The 20,275-nt window shown below is 41.3% G+C and overlaps 1 protein-coding gene across 3 annotated transcripts in view; it reads left to right on the top strand.

Annotated features, from left to right (window-relative positions):
- DYM (dymeclin) overlaps positions 1-20,275 on the top strand; it is a 306,792-nt gene that overhangs the window by 249,749 nt on the left and 36,768 nt on the right. The gene's annotated exons all lie outside the window — the stretch shown is intronic.

The following is a 20,275-nucleotide window of genomic DNA, read 5'->3' on the forward strand; positions in this document are numbered from 1 at the left end:
AAAGTACTCAGTCCTAAATTAACAATGTAGGGCATCATGGTGGATGTCTGACCTTGTTTGTAGTGTTTTATCACAACTAACTGTTCCAAAGTTACTGTTTTGGAGGCTGTGTTTTTCATCACTATCACTAAACCACTGCTTAATGAATGCTTGAGAGATATTGTTGTAGGATATGAAAATATTTTCAGTTATAACAACAGTTTGTAAAACAACAGCCCATTAGTCATCATGACCACTCACAGAAGTCCCGCCATACGTAAACAGCAGCGAGGCTCACCCGCGCTGAGCAGAGACAGCAGGTGTTTCTGTTTATCAGCTAAAGTGGCACCACTATGTGGCAATAGCCTAAAAGCTAGTTACAGTTCACCAGACACTCCAGCTTTGACTTCATTTCTGACAATTCTTTATATGTAGGGAATTCGTAGGGAATTCATATTATTTCCATTCTTACACTACGTTTGGGGGAGAGGGGAGGTTGCACTATAATTTTACTTGAACTAGACCATAAGAAGCAGTACAAAAATCCATGAAGACTGAAGCGGCTGCTCACAGGAAGTGATGGATCTTGGTTTATGAATTAAGTCAAGAAAGAAGTAGAACTATCATGGGGTTATGAGAAAGGATCTTGCAGAGGAGTCATCGGAAGAGGTTTTAATGAGATCAGAGAACCATGGTGGAAGCATGGTGGAAGTAATGGAGATTGTGATTGAAGAGATGAAGATGTCAGAAGTAGAGCAAATCTCGGTGATAACATGGCCTGGATTTGACCACGAGTGGGATTTGACCAGAGAGACCAGTTAGATTATTGCTTGACTTGGATCATGGCAGTAGGGTGAAGTGTCAATAGAATTAATCCAAGGAATCGTCTGGAAGGCAGAAGAGGGCACTTAGTCCTCCTAGGAAACAGCTGCAGTCCTCATTGATCACCAAAGCTGCAGGGAATGGTGGCTAGAATATGGTTTTGATGGACTGGTTAAAACTGGTCTGCAAGTATTTGAAGAGTTGTTTCTGGAAGTGGATTTGGATTTAGTCTGTGTGAGTCTCAGGACAACTTTCAGATAATTGGTTGGCCGAGCCTGCCATTGTTAGAAGCCTGACTCGCTGAATACTCTGTGGCTCAGCAGTGCTGGTAGGTCAACATACTATTAGTGTATAGAAGCTCTTTGTACCAGACAAGTCAGAGCAAACTTTTGGATACCACACCTTAAAACAATATGGAAAACTGTCAGAGAATCACTAAAATCATGACGGAAAACAAGAAGTGACTAGAGGAACTCATACTGTTGTCATTAGCTTTAAAGAGACAAAATTTGGCCCTGGCCGGTTGGCTCAGTGGTAGAGCGTCAGCCTGGTGTACAGAAGTCCTGGGTTCGATTCCCGGCCAGGGCACACAGGAGAAGCCACCCATCTGCTTCTCCACCCCTCCCCCTTTCCTTCCTCTCTGTCTCTCTCTTCCCCTCCCGCAGCGAGGCTCCATTGAAGCAAAGATGGCCCCAGGCGCTGGGGATGGCTCCTTGGCTGGCCTCTGCCCCAGGCACTAGAGTGGCTCTGGTCGCAACAGAGCGACACCCTGGAGGGGCAGAGCATCGCCCCCTGGTGGGCAGAGCATCGCCCCCTGGTGGGCGTGCTGGGTGGATCCCGGTCGGGCACATGCGGGAGTCTGTCTGACTGTCTCTCCCCGTTTCCAGCTTCAGAAAGATACAAAATAAATAAATAAAAATAAAAAAGAGACAAAATTCAAGAAGAAGAGACTCATCTTCAAGCACTGGAAGAATTGTTTATGAAAGCAGATTTGGACTTGTTCCTTGTGGTTTCAGGAATGGAACCAGTGAGTAGAAGCTACATACAGGCACCTGCATTTCAGTCCCATGTGTGGAAAACTTTCTAGCAGATGCAATTATTTAGAAAGGGAATAGGCAACTTTTGGGAAGTGATGCATTCATTCTCACTGGATAGAGATGTTCGGGGAATAGGCTAATGGCCACTTGGCAGGGATGCAGCTCCTAACTATTGGTACTAGCTGGCTAGCGCAGTACAAGGATTCCAAGGCTGAGTTCAGGTTCAGCAGAATGAGTGCTGAAATCCATTAACAGTGCCTGCCAATGGTCACAAGATCAGAAAGGCGCACATGTGTGATTATTTGTCATTCCAATTGTAAAGACTCAGATATTGGTTGGGAAATCCAATCACGTGACTTTTAAGAAACTTTTTGTTTCTAAGAGTATAATTCCACTTGTGCTTATACAAAATTGTTCTTTACAAAGCACAAAACTATATAATTTTTTTATAAGAATTTTCTCTTTAAGAAGATACAAGAGCTTAACAAGGTGGTGGCACAGTGGATAGAGCGTCAGACTGGGATGTGGAGGACCCAGGTTCAAGACCCCAAGGTCGCCAGCTTGAGTGCAAGCTCATCTGGTTTGAGCAGGGCTTACCACCTTGAGCCCAAGGTCGCTGGCTCGAGCAAGGGGTCACTCACTCTGCTGGAACCCCCCAGTCAAGGCATATATGAGAAAGCAATCAATGAACAACTAAGGTACCGCAACGAAGAATTGACACTTCTCATCTCTCTCCCTTCCTGTCTCTCTGTCACACACAAAAAAAAGATATAAGGAAAAAATATTAATCTGGGGTAGCTTTTAAATTATTTTATTTTTAATTAAAGTTGATGGGGATATCTTTTACTTATTTTTTTTAAGATTTTATTTATTCATTTTAGAGAGAGGAGAGAGAGAGAGAGAGAGAAGGGGAGAGGAGCAGGAAGCATCAACTCATATGTGCCTTTACCAGGCAAGGCCAGGGTTTTGAATTGGCGACCTCAGCATTCTAGGTCAACGCTTTATCCACTGCACCACCACAGGCAAGGCAATGGCGATATCTTTTATAAGAACCCGTTCATTTATGACAAAGAAGTCACCTTTCAGTTCGTAAAGTAGACAGGTTAGCCAGATTTGTACACCAGAAGAAACATAAATTGCTGAAAGTTGGGATATGGCTCATAAGAAAAATATGATTCAGGAGAGGTGAAAATTTAAAAAAAAAAATTCTTGGGATATATTCCTAAAAGTAGGATGGCTGGGTCAAAAGGCAGTTCCATTTTTTATTTTTTGAGGAATCTCCATACTGTGTTCCACAGTAGCTGAACCAGTCTGCATGAACACCATATTACTGATTCAAAAGAAGAAATGCACCCCCATGTTTATGGCAGCATTGTTCACAATAGCAAAGATCTGGAAACAGCCCAAGTATCCATCAGTGGACGAGTGGATTAAAAAGCTATGGTACATATATACAATGGAATATTATGGGGCCATTGAAAAGAAGGAAATACTACCTTTGCAACAACATGGATAGACCTAGAAACTGTTATGTTAAGTGAAATAAGCCAGTCGAAGAAAGAAAAATATTACATGACCTCACTCATTTGAGGAATCCAAGGAACAATGTGAACTGAGGAACGGAATTAAATCTGAAGAGAAGGGGGCAGGGAGCTTTTGGGAGGGGGGCAAAGGATATGTTGAGGGGAATACGGGGGAGGGGGTGATTCAATTGGGGCAACACTAGAATCTATGTAAACACAATAAATTAAATTTTAAAAAAAGGAAAAAAATAAACTTAGTAAGAAACTAAAAAAAAAGTGCTGACTATCCAATCACTAGGTTTTGTGGGCAAACAACAAATAAGAAATCTACGTTTGTGTTGGTGTAGCTGTTGTCACTATCACCCTGTTCTCCAGTCCTTCTACATCACAGAGAAAAAGCCAGAATGCATTTCCCAGAACCCTCCTCCCTGTGTAGTTCTCAGATGAAAGTCTGCCAAAAAAAGGCACTTGAATGAGATTTGGAATGTTGAAGAGAAGAAGCCAGTTTTTTCCAGAGTCACAGTCGGCCCTTCATCTGGCTGTAGGTGACAGAGACCGTGGATGGCTCCACAGAGATGCTGGGCTCTTGAGAACCACCCGCCCCAGTGCTGCAGACTGTTACGTTGCAGCTTTCCTGATCTTTGCCTACCTTATTCTTTCCTAAGCCTCTATTTTCCATATGAAATCCTTTATACTTGAATTATAGAGTGTAGCTTCTGTTTTCCCTACCTAACCTGTCAAGGAAATTAAACCCCTCATTTCAAACAGAAAGGAAAATTGTTGAAAGGACAAGGGGAGCCAAGGTCGGGAAAAGCACTGCTGGCTTTCAGGAAATCAGAAGCGGCAGGAATGTCATCACTGGTGATCTGGCCTGCAGGCGGCATCCAATGGGGGTCAGCAGGAAGACTGCTGCAAGCCACTGGCACAACTTCGCTTCTGCTAAAGCCTGTTGGCCGGCCCACCACTCTTACCGGAGTAGCAGGGACCTCTGTTTTTCCTCTATCTCCTGAGATTCCACCAAGTTCCTCTCATGGCTGTGTCCAGCCCGAAGCCTTATTGGAGATATTCTAGGAAATGTAGTTCCCAGGCTTTCAGCCCCTGAAATGCTTGAGTTGCCAACAATGTGGCATAAGATCAAAAGAAGCTGATGAAGCAGTATGGAAAGTCAGCTACTTTAAGGATTAGACTGTAAGAGAGGAATTAAGCATTTCATTCAACCTAAGGGAATGCTTTTTGACAGCTCAAGTTGTTTAGCAGTTCATGTGCGGCTTCTTAAAACAGTGAAGTAGTCACTATAAAGTCTGTCTGGTAAATGTAAGAAGAGCACCGGATGGCAAGGGGACTCCATCCATAACATTGGAACAAAAGTTGAAAGAGTTTGTTATAAAAAGTTAAACAGGGTGATCCCAAAGATTTTTTGCAAGTTTTGAGAGTTTAGAATTCTACCTTCTAAAATTCCATGAAGAGTTTTTGTAGAGCAGTGCTCTAGTTAACATCCTCCTCCTGTTCAAAAATATTTAGAGGTCAATGTCCTGTTGCTGCCAGATAAAGTCTGGAGTCCTTAGAATGGAATTCTAGACTCTCCGCCGTCTTCTCTCTACGCTTCCCTTCACCCACCCCGTGCTCCAGCCGCCCAGAGCTGCCTGTACCTTTTGTATCCTCCTGCCCACATTTTTAAATTTGCTTACCTAATTCTCTCTTCCCAGTGTATCAATCCCCCAGTCCTTTGCTTTCTGCTTATCTAAATCCTAAGCACTCACTAAAGGCCTTCATAAAGTTAACAAACTTTATCAAGCCTTTCTTTATATGCCTCCCCCCCCCCCCCCCCCCCCCCCCCCCCCCCCCCCGCCAAATACCCATAGCATTTTATATTTACGTTTTGTGGAACTTTTCTACTTGGTGTGTAGTTGTTGAAATGTTCCCTCTCTCCTGTTTCATCTGTAACTCCCTGGAGAACAGGGGTCACATCTTCCACATCTGCATCCCCGTAATATCTTGTACATTGTAGTTGCTCAGTAATGTGATAAGATGAATGAAATGCTCACTTTCTGTACGTTGATTCTATGCCTGCTTTTCTGATTTTTATTCTACCTTCTTTGTGATTATAATTCACTTAACTTTCTCTCCTTGTATTTGTCAGACTCTGATACAGCAGGGGACAAAATAGACAAAAACCTTTGCCCTCATAGACCTTGTTTTCTTTTGGGGGAGGCACTAGAAACAAGTAAAATATTTGTTGTTTTAGATACCAGTAAAAATAAGAAAAATATGAAAGAGAAGGAGGATGGACAATGTTGGAAAGAAGGCGGTTTAAGTATCTTTTTTTTTTTTGTAATTGATTTCTGCCTTGGGGATGAGACTTTGAGACTTGGCTAATCCTGTTTCTCCTCGAACCTTTGCCCACTGATTTTTTTATCCGTGAGTAGATCATACCCACATACTTGCTACTATGGTGTTTACCTAATGGAAATTTGTATATTATTTTGTAGATTATAATTCAGTACTGTCATCTCTTTTGTTGCTCGAATTGTTCTAGCTTTGGCCAGTGGGAGAGACTCCAGTTGGTTTCCGGGTCCTCTGACATCTTTGCCACGCCTCCCTCTTATTCAGAGAACTTCTTTACTTTCTAGACCCATTATGTGTTTTTCCTACCCACCCCTGGAGTCAACCACTTCTCTGGTTCCTTTTCTTTTTCTTTTTTTCTTCCTTTTTGAAATAAATCATATTTAGGAAACAAGACCTTCATCTTAGAACTGTGTACCCAGCCACTTGCCCTCCCTTTCCCCGTCTCCTTTCTCATCCACGGACAGCTCATACTTCCTCGCTCTGCTGTCAAACCAGGTACTTTTCTTCTTCTCTGTCAACCTGCCCTGTGACAAACCTCAGCCCTCCAGCTTCTCTCTCACTAATTGTTTCCTTGGTCCATTTTTTTTCCTACTTTAATCCCAGACTTTGTTTGTTTTAAGTGAGAGGAGGTGAGATAGACTCCTACATGCACCGTGACTGGGATCCACCCGACAACTCCTGTCTGGGGCCAATGCTCGAACTCAGTCCTTTCTGACTGACCAAACTATCCTCAGAGCCTGGGGCAAATCCTCAAACCAATCAAGCCACTAGCTACAAGAGAGGAAGAGAGGGAGAAAAGGAGGGAAAGAGAAGCAGATGGTCGCTTTTCATGTGTTTCCTAACTGGGGATCAAATCCAGGATGTCTGTACACTGGGCTGATGCTCTATCCACTGAGCTAACCAGCCAGGGCCCAGACTTTATTTTCTAATCCCTTTAGTGAATACTTTGGCCCAAGCGCCCCTCCACAGGCCATAGCAGAAACTGAAAGTTAATTTTATAGTTCACTATATAATACAGTGTAGCAGTAAAGTCATGGTGCCCTTTTGACCATCACAGGAAAGCAACAAAAGACGATAGAAATGTGAAATCTGCACGAAATAAAAGGATAACTCTCCTAGTTTCACACCTATTCAGTGCAGTTCGATGTGGGCTCACGCACAGATTTTTTTAGGGCTCCTTAGCTAGCTATCCCATATAGCCTCTACAGACTCGTCACTGATTGATGGCCTACCAGAATGGGGTTTCTAACTGCCGGTTTCCTTCAACTGCTTATCCCAGGAGTAATGTTATTCCTATGTGGTGGCGCTTCGTTATAAATGCACCGATATTCACGTTGCACTTTGGTCACGGATTCTAATTTAGCGAGCCACAGAACACACTGAACTTTCCTCTGTACCGTCCACATCTCGACTGGCATGGCCGTGGGCTGCTCCGCTGTATACACGGTGTTACATCATCATCTGCACATGCGCACATGCTGCCACATCATCCTTCAGAAACTGGGAGGGTTTTTCTTTTTTTTTTTTTTTCTTAATTTTTTAATATTTCGACGAACTTGCTTTTGGGAATGACCTTGTAGAAAGTGACTGTATCCAAGGGAAGGGCACCCTTGGTGTGCAGGCCGCTGCTGCCCTGCAGCTCAGAGAGAAGCAGAAGGAAGAAGAAAAAGGGAAACAGTGGGGTGAGGGAAGCGCGGCAGCCAACACTCCGGCTGCGGGCTATGGGAGCTGGGACGGCTGTGGCGAGAGAGCGGAGCCGGGCGTCACGTGACCGGGTTTTCCTTTTATTTGGTGCAGATTTCACATTCTATTGTCTTTTGTTGCTTTCCTGTGACCGGTCAAAAGTGCACCATGACTTTATGGACACACTGTACTTGCAGGGAAATGAATTACAGTGTACACGCTATATGTTTAAATGTTAGTATGTTGTTTATTATACTATCTTCAGAAAGAAAACATCCCCTGTGTTTGAGACAGTAACATATAAATGAAAATATAACTCTTTTTAGGATTATAGCTAAAGAGTGATTGATCTGTAGGTGGCCACAGGCCAGTTAACTCTTACTAAGAGCAAAATTCTACTATATTGAGGCCAAGGTCATGGATAAATCCCTTATGTGGACTAGTTAATTTTGTTCTGAAATGTAACACAAAACTACTCCTGACTCCAGTTTCTCTCACACTATGGTTGCAAGAGGAACAGATGATGGAGGATGGAGGATTCCGTTTTTTTGGGTTTTTTTTCTTTAAAAAAGGAGGGAGGGAAGAAGGCATTCCCAGTACCAGAAAAGAAACTAAAATTTTGTTTATTCACAGATAGTGAGTCATCTTCAGTTGGTTTAAATGATAGCGTATTATTACCACAGATGTTACCAGGGAAAAAAGCTGTTTATAATCAAGCCTTATCTCAATTATTTTAATCATCTTTTTGGATTGAGTGTTTATAATAAAACAAATCTCTTAAACCTCTGGAGTTTAATTCACAGAACACTTTCATATGTAAAGTTGATTGAAAATTCAAGCTGTGTGTTGAATAATACTTGTATTACACCAAATGACAGCACATTATAGTCTTTTGGGTCATTTACTAATGTATACTAATAAAATAATTGTTGGGTATGTAATAATAACTTTGTATGCAACATTGATGGAAAAGAGGATGTTTCACATTGGAAGTGCTGTTTTTAATAAGCTCTCTGAAAGTCGGGAATACTTCTTGACTTGTTCTTTCTTAAAATATAAATTAAATATTCAGACAATTCAGAGTTCTTGCCAACCACCTCTCTCGGGTTGTTAAGAGGGCAAGATGCCCCCTTACTCCTGAGAAATTAACCAGCTAGTACCAATACAAAAAAATGAGCCAAAAGTTTTTGAAGTTTCTATTGTATCACAAAACTAAAGCCAAATCTGTAGAAGAATTATTCTTCCAATTTTGGGCAAATAAACATCAAGATCTAGAAGCCCATGTCATAGTAATTGACTTTGAGCAAAATAAAATAATTTTTCAGTCAAACATTATTTGACATAGCCTTCTAAAATATTTGTGTAATATCCTGTGTGGGAATATATACTCTTTGGATAAATCAGTCTATAGAGTTAAACAACTTGGCTGTTCGAGTAAATAGTATTAATGTCATTCTAAACATCCTCTTCTTACTGTTATTCCGTGAAGTCTGGGAAAGGCGATACCACGTAATTAGTTTTTTCGGGCCATCCTGCCTAAACAGAGACATAAAGAACAGGCCTTGAAATCCTGAGTTGCTTATTTCTCCTTTAGGGTTTGGAAGGAAATAAATAAAGTCAGTGTGCCCTCTGGGAGCTGAGCTAGAAGCCACAGCTCTAAGTCCTCACTGTCTGTGTCCACAGCAGGGCACATCCCTGGTGCCCACTTCGCTTACTGGTGAGCAACTTGAATGTCACACTGATGCTCAGAATTTTTCTAGGTCTGTCTGTGCAGGTTCTCATATCACAACCACACCCACTCATACTTGATTGGGTCAAGTTTCCAGGTTCTCGCTTTACTTTGGTTTAATAAATTACCTGTAATTGGAGTATTAAGAATTTTACCATATAGTATTTAAAAAATAGGTCATGTTTTGGGGGACAGGGAAGGGGGAATTAATCAGAAGATAACTTCACTTTTACTATAAATAGGAAACTATGGAATAATATAAGTGATCAACATTAACTGAATTTTTCATTTCAATTAAGACACTTGGTTATGATAGAAATTAAAGATTGATAACCAGTTTCACACTAAATGATTTTTTAAATTTTATTTATTGCCTGACCTGTGGTGGCGCAGTGGATAAAGCATCGACCTGGAAATGCTGAGGTCGCTGGTTCGAAACCCTGGGCTTGCCTGGTCAAGGCACATATGGGAGTTGATGCTTCCAGCTCCTCCCCCCTTCTCTCTCTCTCTCTCTCTCTCCCTCCCTCCCTCTCTCTTTCCTCTCTAAAATGAATAAATAAAATTTAAAAAAATTTAAAAATAAAAAAAAAAGATTTTATTTATTGATTTTATGGGGCGGAGGGGACAAAAATAGTTTCTTCACTCTAGCTGTTCATTGTTTGCTCGTTGTGTGTGCCTTAACCGGGCAAGCCCAGTGTTTTGAACCAGTGACCTCAGCATTCTAAGGCTTGCACTCCATCCACTGTGCCACTACAGGCCAGGCTCACGCTAAATGATTTTTAAAGCCTCAATTTAATATCCACTTTTTAAAATACTTTCACTGTTATTGTTAGTTTCATGAAGAGAAATATAGAAAGTTAACTGAAATTTCAAGAATTTTTTTTCCTGTTTTCTTAATATTAACTTGCTCGGAAAAACCTCCCCCTTTCTCCTACTGGGAGTCTGTCCCTGTCCCACCCCAGGTGTCTTTTATTCCTGTGCCACTCTGATGCATCCACCTGGTGTTGGATGGTCCCACTTCTGAGTCCTGTAGGAACCGACACCCCGCCTGTCCACAGCCGCACTCTGTCCTTACACGTCTGCCCTCCTCATGCATCTCTGCCCGCGGAGATATGGCCGGCCGGCCAGTGTCTTCCCTCTAACTGACCTGTTGACACACCTTCCCAACCATGTCCCACAGTCCTTTTCCTCCCAAGGCATTCTCGGCCCTGTAGCCAAAGTGTCTTCACTACACCTTCTCTGACCCTGCACATGAGCACTGCATAGCCCAGCTCCTGACCTGTCTTTGCTTCCTGTGCTTCAAACTGCTGGCCGATCTCCACATGGACAGTATTTTTGGATACCTGTGCCTTCCGACATGCTGCGCCCGCCTTCTTCCTCCTCTCCCTGCAGCATCTCATAGCTTCACGCCTCCTCTGTCAGGTGAAGTGTCTGTGCCAAGTCTGTGAGGCTTGCCTTGATTCACCCAGGCAGACTGGGTGTTCCTTCTCCGCATCCTGTAGTACCTACCGCGTGGTCCCCATCTGTCCCCATGACAGCAAACAGCATCCCACAGCACCTTGATCAGGGCCCGGAATTTGTGTTCACTGTGTAAATTACATGCATTCTCCACTCCACATCTTGATTCCTTGTGTCTCTCTCTCCTCTGAGCCTAAATGAGGATTTCTCCTTTGATTCCTCAGCCTTCCTATCCACTGCGCAGCTTTAGAGCAAAGCATCAAAATGACTTGTTCCTGCTCAGGGCAAGGGGAGGATTTTCTCCATGGCATGCTGTACCAAGGACCCGTCAGCCCAGCCTCTGACATGGGGAGGGGAAATTTGGAGCCATGCCCTCTCTTACCCCTAAGCTCTCCCACCCAATTGGTTTCCCTTTATTTTGCCCGGTTTCTACCACCCGTGTACCTCTATCCCCAAATTTGCATCATATAATTTATATCTTTACCTATTCCTTTACTTAAGTTCTACCATCATCATGTATATTACATATAACATAATACATTATAATTTTTAAATGTGGTTTGACTATTTTATCCACAGCTAGTCTACTTTGAACACAATATTGCTCAACATTATTGTCTCCTCCAAACTCACAAATCTATTTGATTAGTAAGCCATTTTGTTTAACTCAAAGCATTCATAATAGACCCACTTAAATTGTTGGTTTTAACAGTATCTGTATGCATTGTTGGGGAGTAAACTGAAATGTTGAGCAGTTATACCCATTGCTACTTTATGGAGTGCTCAAATGCTCTTAAGCTTTTCTCATATGTAATATTGAAATTACACTAACCATGCAGGGCTTCCTACCCTATTTGTCTTTAGGATAGTTATTCTTGATAAACAATCTAACATGGTATTTGTGATAGTGTCTTACATTATTTTTGTTTAATTAAACATATGGTGGATTTGTAAGCAGTTTACAGGATACTTTTTTTTTCCTTGCAATGGGATAAGAAGTAGATTAAGCCTAGTTTTTACTTTGTGATCCCAGAATGTCAAAATGTAGTCTTTATCATTGCATCTTGAATAGACATGAAAATTAAAACACTTAATTGGAAATTATAAAAATCTAGGGGTTTTATGGGGCACTTTGTTTGTTTGTGGTGGTGGTGGTGGTTTTATAGCAGAAGAACTTTTGCGCAGTTTTGCAAACCATGGTTTCCAGTGACCAAGGGAATGGCAAGTTGCAAGGGCAGCTCTGGAAAATGTTGATACTTTTCCACTGAAAAGGAAACAATCTGTGTGATTTTATCTTTAAATCTCTGCCATTAGTTTTGTAGAATTATATTCTTTGGCTTGGTCAGAAATTTATGATTCACAAACTAGTTTCCTAAAAAGAGAATCTACAATTGTGGCTAAAATATAAAACCAGCTACCATTATTCATCTGTCCCCATCTTGACTCTTCTATTAAGTTGATCCTATGAAAGTTACTGAGACTGTTCATTGCTTCTATAGTTACTGTTCAAGTCATCTACTACAATTCTTAAAAAATATTTCATAATGAAATTTTTGCTAAAAAATAATATCTCGTAGATAATTATAGTTATTTATCTTTAATGGTGATAAGTGAAGAACAAATTATTTCTGATAAAAAAATGACTAACAAATTATAATCATTTGTTTTAGGAGTTCTGCTTATTTTATTAGTGTTGTCACGTCAGCTTTTCAACATAGAAATTTTTTTTAATTTTTTTTGTTGTTGTTGTATTTTTCTGAAGCTGGAAATGGGGAGGCAGCCAGACAGACTCCTGCATGCGCCCAACCAGGATCCACTCGGCACGCCCACCAGGGGGCGATGCTCTGCCCCTCTGGGGCGTTGCTCTGCTGCAACCAGAGCCATTCTAGCGCCTGAGGCAGAGGCCACAGAGCCATCCTCAGCGCCCAAGCCAACTTTGCTCCAGTGGAGCCTTGGCTGCGGGAGGGGAAGAGAGAGACAGAGAAGAAGGAGAGAGGTAGGGGTGGAGAAGCAGATGGGCACTTCTCCTGTGTGCCCTGGCCAGGAATCGAGCCCGGGACTCCCGCACGCCAGGCCGACGCTCTACCACTGAGTCATCCAGCCAGGGCAACATAGAATTTTTTAAGTGAAAGAATAAGAAAACTAAATAATTGCATTTGGTCATGTGATTTTTGAAAGAATGTTCTTAATTGGTCATACTCCAATCCAAAAGTTTGTGACAACTTTTAAGGTGATATAAGATTGTTTAAAGAAACCAAAGCCCCGTGTCTTGAACACTAATATAATTCCTTACACATGGCAAAATTGGGGAACAAAACTGCTTTCTTTGTGATGGCTTTCATTTTCAGGGCAAGTTGGAAGGGACAGTGATTGGTACATAAATAATCACACTAAGGATGCTAGTTAGCATCTGTCCACATCAGTTCAAATTTCTCGGTACTACATTTTTTGGCATTAAAGGACTTGAGTCACTGAAGGCCTAACGTAATTCTGTGAAGAAGGTGAATACTGTTCATGCTTAACATTGAGTTTGAGATAATTAGCTAGTGTAACAATTTTTGTTTACCTGCCAATTCAGTACATCCAGGTTCTCTGAGGATTCTTACCTGGGAGCTCTAAGGTCAGTTGGGGGATTACCTTGGATACTACACACTAGTTGCTAGGAACTGAATCCATTTTTGAAATTTTAGGAATAATGATACAGTCTCTAATACAAGTGCAGCTTAAAATATGAATTTGAACAAAGATTTCAAGGGATTTTCTGATCTCTCACTAATGTAGTGCCAGTTACTAAATTGTAAAGATTAGTTCTAGTATGCCCCTCTTAAGAAAACCTGATATACAAAAACCCCAACATTAAGAAATGATCGATTACAGGCTTATTATGTGTGTCCAGAAGGGATCTTTGCTCATCAAAAAGATTTTTTATGTGCTCTTTCAAATAAGAATTATTCTGCTACATTTAAAATAGAAAACAGTTTCTAAAAGCACTTAAAGTTAGCATTTCTTTGGCATTAGCTAAGTGTATTGTTGCTCACTAGTCTCACAGTGAGATTGGAAGGAACACATTTTATATTCATTTTCAGAAGTATATTGAGTCACAAGATTAATAACTTACCCATGGTCATGCATCATGTCTAGAATGTAGTCGAGGTTTTATCTACTAATAAAGTCTCTCCTTTTTTAACCTTTTAAATTACAAACAGTATACAGTGGTACCTTGAGATATGAGTTTAATTCATTCTGTAACCAAGCTCGTCAGTCAGTCAACTCATATATTAAACAAATTTCTCCCATTTAAAATAACTGAAATAGATTTAATCCATTCCAGCCCTGTGAAACATCCCCAAACCATCCTAAATTATGAAAAAAGACATGTTTTTAATTAAGAAACACACATGTATACTTTACCAATGCATAACAAAATATATGAAATAAAAGAAAAAAGTGTTATTTAGTACTGTACTGTATTCTTACCTTGGAGATAGATGAGTGCAGCTCACAGAGGTGAATGGTGGAGGAGGAGGGCGGGAGGAAGGATGCAGGCACTGTAGACACGTAAACCAAAACTGCACTTTCTCAACACTAAATGTAAACTAAAATGGCATTTTCTTTACTTTAAACAAAACTAAAACAGCACTTTCTTAACTTTAAACTTAACCTAAGCTTAACATTACATATTTTCATTTAGTCATCACCTGTTTTTGCCTTTTTGGCTGCACTTTCACTTGCAGGACTTTTGAATAAAAGTCTATCCAAAGAGGTTTGCTTTTGCCTGCCTTTTAAAATGTTACAGAAATGTGACAAACAAGTATCATTAAAAAGTGCTGAAGCACAACCAGTTGAAACTTTTTCTGGATGTTTCTTTTCAATGAAACTTGAAAGCTTCTCCCACATTGCCAGCATGTCTTTAATTTCACTTGTAGAAATCACTTCTTCCCACTACCTCCTCCTCACTACTAATCTCTTGCAGAAGCTCCGTATGTTGCATCATTTGTAGTTCCTTCAACTCCTCAGTTGAGAGTTCCTCTTCACGTTCCTCGACGAGCTCATTTACATCACCCTCATCTACCTCCAGACCCATCTACTTTCCGAAGGACACAATCTCCTCCAACGCTTCTACCTCGGTCTCGGTCTCTGGTTCGAATCCTTCAAAGTCCTGTCTGCAACAACATCAAGCCATAACTTTTTCCATGCCAAGTTCAAGGTTCTTCTTGTAACCTCTTGCCATGCCAAGTCAATAATGCGTAAACATATCACGATGTTGTAGTGATCTTTTCAAAACTCTCGAAGGGTTAGAATTGTATTCTCAGTCACCTCAAAGCAGCGGCGGAACAAGTGCTTTGTGTAAAGCTTTTTAAAGTTGGAAATGACCTGCTGATTCATCATAGGTTGCAAGATTGAAGACGTGCCCTGGCCAGTTGGCTCAGTGGTAGAGCGTCGGCCTGGCGTGCAGGAGTCCCGGGTTCGATTTCCGGCCAGGGCACACAGGAGAAGCATCCATCTGCTTCTCCACCCCTCCCTCTCTCCTTCCTCTCTGTCTCTCTCTTCCCCTCCCGCAGCCAAGGCTCCATTGGAGCAAAGATGGCCCGGGCGCTGAGGATGGCTCTGTGGCCTCTGCCTCAGGCGCTAGGATGGCTCTGGATGCAACAGAGCAACACCCCAGAGGGGCAGAGCATCGCCCCCTGGTGGGCATGCTGGGTGGATCCCAGTCGGGCGCATGCGGGAGTCTATCTGACTGCCTCCCCGTTTCCAACTTCAGAAAAATACAAAAAAAAAAAAAGATTGAAGTCGTGTTGGGTGGGAGGTAGAGGACTTTCACAAATTTGAACTCATCGAGAATATCTTCAGGACCAGGTAGGTGGGCTGGAACATTTTCAAGGATTAGTAATGCTTTCATCGGGAGTTTATTTTCTTGAAGATATTTCTTTACTGCAGGACCAAAGACAAGATTTACCCATTCAATAAAAAACTACCATGTAACCTATGCCCTAGCATTGGCACGTTACATAACCTTCAGTTTTTCTTTAAGAATCTTGTGAGTGTTGCCCTGGCCGGTTGGCTCAGTGGTAGAGCGTCAGCCTGGCATGCAGGGGTCCCGGGTTCGATTCCTGGCCAGGGCACACAGGAGAAGCACCCATCTGCTTCTCCACCCCTCCCTCTCTCCTTCCTCTCTGTCTCTCTCTTCCCCTCCTGCAGCCGAGGCTCCATTGGAGCAAAGATGGCCCGGGTGCTGGGGATGGCTCCTTGGCCTCTGCCCCAGGCACTAGAGTGGCTCTGGTCGCAACAGAGCGACGCCCCCTGGTGGGCAGAGCGTCGCCTCCTGGTGGGCATGCCGGGTGGATCCCGGTCGGGCGCATGCGGGAGTCTGTCTGACTGTCTCTCCCCGTTTCTAGCTTCAGAAAAATACAAAAGAAAAAAAAAAAAGAATCTTGTGAGTGTTAAAGGCTCGAGGATTTTCGGAATGATACTCTAGCAGTGGCTTTACTTTATACGGTCACTGCTAGCATTTGCACACAACACAAGGGTCAGACAGTCCTTCATGGGTTTATGGCCTGGCAGCTTCTTCTCTGCAGTGATGAAAGTCCTCTGGGACATTTTTTTCCAAAATAATCCTGTTTCATCACAGTTGAACACTTGTTTGGGGATGTAGCCTTCCTTTGCGATAAGCGCAGCAAAACGTACAATATACTCCTCAGCTGCCTTAACATCAGCCCTCGCAGCTTCACCATGCCTGACCACCCAGTGGATGCCAGATCTCTTGAAATTTTCAAGCCAACCGTGACTTGCCTTAAACGTATCTTATGCTGCCTCTTTTGAGGTTGATGGTTCTTTCTTCTTCAAGTTGCCATAAATAGTATGTGCCTTTTCGCATATCACAGTCTCTGTTTTTCCTGCCAGGTCTTTCTCTTTCACCCACACCAGCAGAAGCTTCTCCATTTCTTCATGGATATTTGTCCTTAATTGAGACAGAATTGTAGTTCCTTTCACTGGATTTGCGCTTTTGATGGCATCTTTTTGTTTAAGGACGGTACAAATTGTAGGTTTTTACAGTCGTACAGCCTTGCCAGTTCAATTACTCGTGCACCATGCTCATGTTTTTCTATTATTTCTTGTTTTACTTCTATCGACATCATTCTCTTCTTCTCACCACTGTCCTTTACACTCACTTTCTTGGCCCACATGATAGCACACAAAAAAAGTTAGTAAAAAATGCAAAAATGATGCAAGAACAAGTACAGCATATGAGATTCAACTTGATTCTGTGGGTAATGAGTGAGAAAGAACGAGATGCTGGTGTTGTGTTGCTGATACTGGACCCTTGTGCCAACACGCCTAGTGGCAGCTTCCTGAATCACTCATATCTTGGAGTTTCGCTCAGATCTCAAACAAAAATACAGACTGAGTCACAGCTCGAATCTTAAAAATTTGTATGTTGGTCTGCTCATATCTCAAGGTACCACTGTATATATAGATGACCATATAAACTATAGATGCACACTTTAAAGAATAATTATAAAGTGAGTTTCTATGCAGTCACCATTCAGATCAAGAAGTGGAATGTTGCCAACAGCCCAGAAATCCCTAGAAACAAACACTGTCCTGACTTTGGAGGTGACAGTCTAATTCTTCATTATTTTGCCATCTCTGTGTATATTCCCAAACAATATAGTTTCCTGTTTTTTAACTTTTTATAGATGGAATCGTGCAGTTTATTTTTCTTTGCACCTTTTTTCTTTTGCTCAACATTAATGAGAAATGTTTATATTGTTACATAACATGTGTTCCTTTCTCCTGATACATTAGTATTATATTAATTAGTATTACACATCCATGGTTTATCCTTTCTGCTATTACTAGACATTCAGATTATTTCCAATTTTAAGCTGCTAAAAGAAAAAGTTCCCATGCTATCTTATGTATAAACATGTATGTATATATTTTAACCTCTCTCATTTGATTTTAAGTTCTTGCTGTGTTTTCTATGTTTATACTCCCCATAGCATCTAACACAATACACAGCCTTGCACAAAATAGCTACTCATTAAATAGTATTGAATGAATTAATATAGCGTGGTTGAACTCATCTTGAGAATTTCTGCTTCTGGGGATCATGGGCTAAGACCCTACTAGATGATACTCCCTGCAGAAACAGCTAGAAAGCCTGCATAAATAATAGCAGACACAACTACAGGAATAGAAGAAACAGCTCAGGCAGTCTGTGCTCACACAGAGGAGGGAGCTGGAAGCTATATAAGTTTGCGTGTCCATGCCTTGTAGCCTGGCGCTAAGCACAGCCCCTGTAGTTTACTGTGGGAGATGAGGGGCTCACCCGGAAAAACTTCAGTTTTCTGGCCTGGGCAATCCTGGAGGTAAGGCTGAGAAAGCACGAGTACTGAAGACAGTAGAGGAATCCCGGTAGGGAAGTCAGAGAGGGGAACCCCAAACCGTGTCTCTCTACCTCTCTGAGAGCTCCCTGAACCATATGTGGGAAACAGACTTGGAGCAGCAAGTACCGAAAGTCTGAACTAGGACCCAATTGCTAGCTTGTAGACAAAGAGTGAACAGGTGTGGGAAGGCTCTGCTGGGGAGTGGGCTTTCACTCAGAGGATGGTTCCTGAGGTTATTTAGCTGAGGCTAATTGCAGCCCATGGCACATGCAGCAAAGATGGAGCATGTGGTGAAGGCTGCAGCCTTTCCGGCCTGGAGAATTAGAAAAGAGAAGCTGAGAACCCATGAACTCTGAAAGTATTGGAGGAATCCCAGAAGAGAAAGAGAGAAGGGCATCCCTAAACTCTTATCTGCACACACCTCTGACTAAACTGTTACCCACACATCTGTACACTAGACTTTTTTTTCCATTGATGCAGTGATTGGGCAGGGGAAACAGAGAGAAAGAGAGAGAAGCATCAACTCGTTGATTCACTTAATTGTTCCACTTAGTTGTGTACTCATTGATTGCTTCTTGTGCACGCCCTGACTGGAGGTTGAACCCACAACCTCTGGTGCACCAGGTTAATGCTTTATCCACTGAAGCACCCGGCTAGGGCTGTAGACTAAACTTAAAGCAACCCAGCTAAAGACAAAAGATGTGAACAGAGACTGGAGCTGCTACACAAAATAGAGTCTGCAGTTCAAGCCCAGACAAGAATCTCCACAACTTAATATTATTCAGGATGCTATCCAAACTTTCCCAAAATTCAAGGCACCAAGAAAATGGAACACATTCTCTACATAAAAGAAAATCAATTGAGTTTAACCCCAAGATGAACCAGATGTTGGAACTAATAGACAAGGATCTTAAAGCAGTTACTTTAACTTTCCTTGTGTTTTCTTTGCACGAAACATGTTACCAATGCATGAACAGCTCAGCAGAGAAACGAGACATCTCAGCCAAGAAATAGGAACAATAAAAAAAAAAGCCAAATGGAAAAAAGACAGAAATTTGCAGATCTGAGATGCTAATACAAAGCTCAGTAAACACAAAGAATCCCACATCAAGGCACACTTTTGTCAGAGTGTTGAAAGCCAGTGATAAAGGCCAAGAGAAAATGGTATAGTACATGCAGGAGAACAACAGTCCAGTTAACATGTCATTCTTATTAGATACCATAGCATCTCAAACAGAACGAAACAAAATCTCTAAAGTGGGAAAGAAAAACAGTTGACAATCCAGAATTCTGTATCCAATGAACAGACTATTCAAGAATAAAGATGTTATCAGGTAAAAGAAAACTGAAAGGACTTGTTGCCAGACACTTATATTATAAAAAAGGCTAAGGAAGTTCTTTGGGCTGAATGCAAATAATACCAGGTAGAAACTTTGGTTTTCGTAAAAGAATGACTATTTACCAGAAATGGTAAATATCTGGCAAAATGTCAGCTATAATGTGAAGGTTGAAGTGGATGGATGATACGTTCCTGTGTGATGTTCTGTATTTACATGAGCTAATAAACTATTATTATCTTTACTGACAGTGCAAAGTTAAAGATGTATATTATAATCTTTAGCGTAGCCACTGTAAAAATAGTTTTTAAATAAGTAGCTAGAAATTCAACAGGAAAATTAAAATACAAATCTAAAAAATATTCAAATAACCCTCCACCCCCAGTCAGGAAAAGAACAATAGAACAAACACAGAAGATTCAAATAGCAAAAAAAGAAATAAGATGGAAGACCCAAACCTAACCATACCAGTAATTAAATTAAATGTTAATGCGCTAAACACTCATTAAAAGGCAGGGATTGTTAGAATGGATAAAATAACCCCCCAAAAAATAATAAAAATAAATAAAACCCAACTATATACTGTTTGCAAAGGATGTACTTTAAATATAAAACCACAGATAGGTTGAAAGCAAATGATAGTAGGAAAAAGAAGTACCATGCAAACAGTAAGCACACAAAAATTCAAGTGTCTGGATTAGTGTAAGATTATACAGATTTCATAACAAAACCTAAGATGAAGGGGGATATTTTATAATTATCAAAAGGACAAGTCAACAAGAAGACATAATAATTGTAATATATGCACCAATAGCAGAGCTTTACTTCATGAAGCACATATTTGGCAGAATTAAAGGGAGAAATTAACAATTTCACTGTCATTCTCAGAGATTTTACTCTTCCTCTCTTAGCATTTATTAAAACTAGACAAAAGAGAATTGGCCAAAGACATAGGAGATCTGAAAAATAC

Source organism: Saccopteryx bilineata, chromosome 11 (assembly GCF_036850765.1).
Source record: "Saccopteryx bilineata isolate mSacBil1 chromosome 11, mSacBil1_pri_phased_curated, whole genome shotgun sequence".
Classification (NCBI taxonomy): domain Eukaryota; kingdom Metazoa; phylum Chordata; class Mammalia; order Chiroptera; family Emballonuridae; genus Saccopteryx; species Saccopteryx bilineata.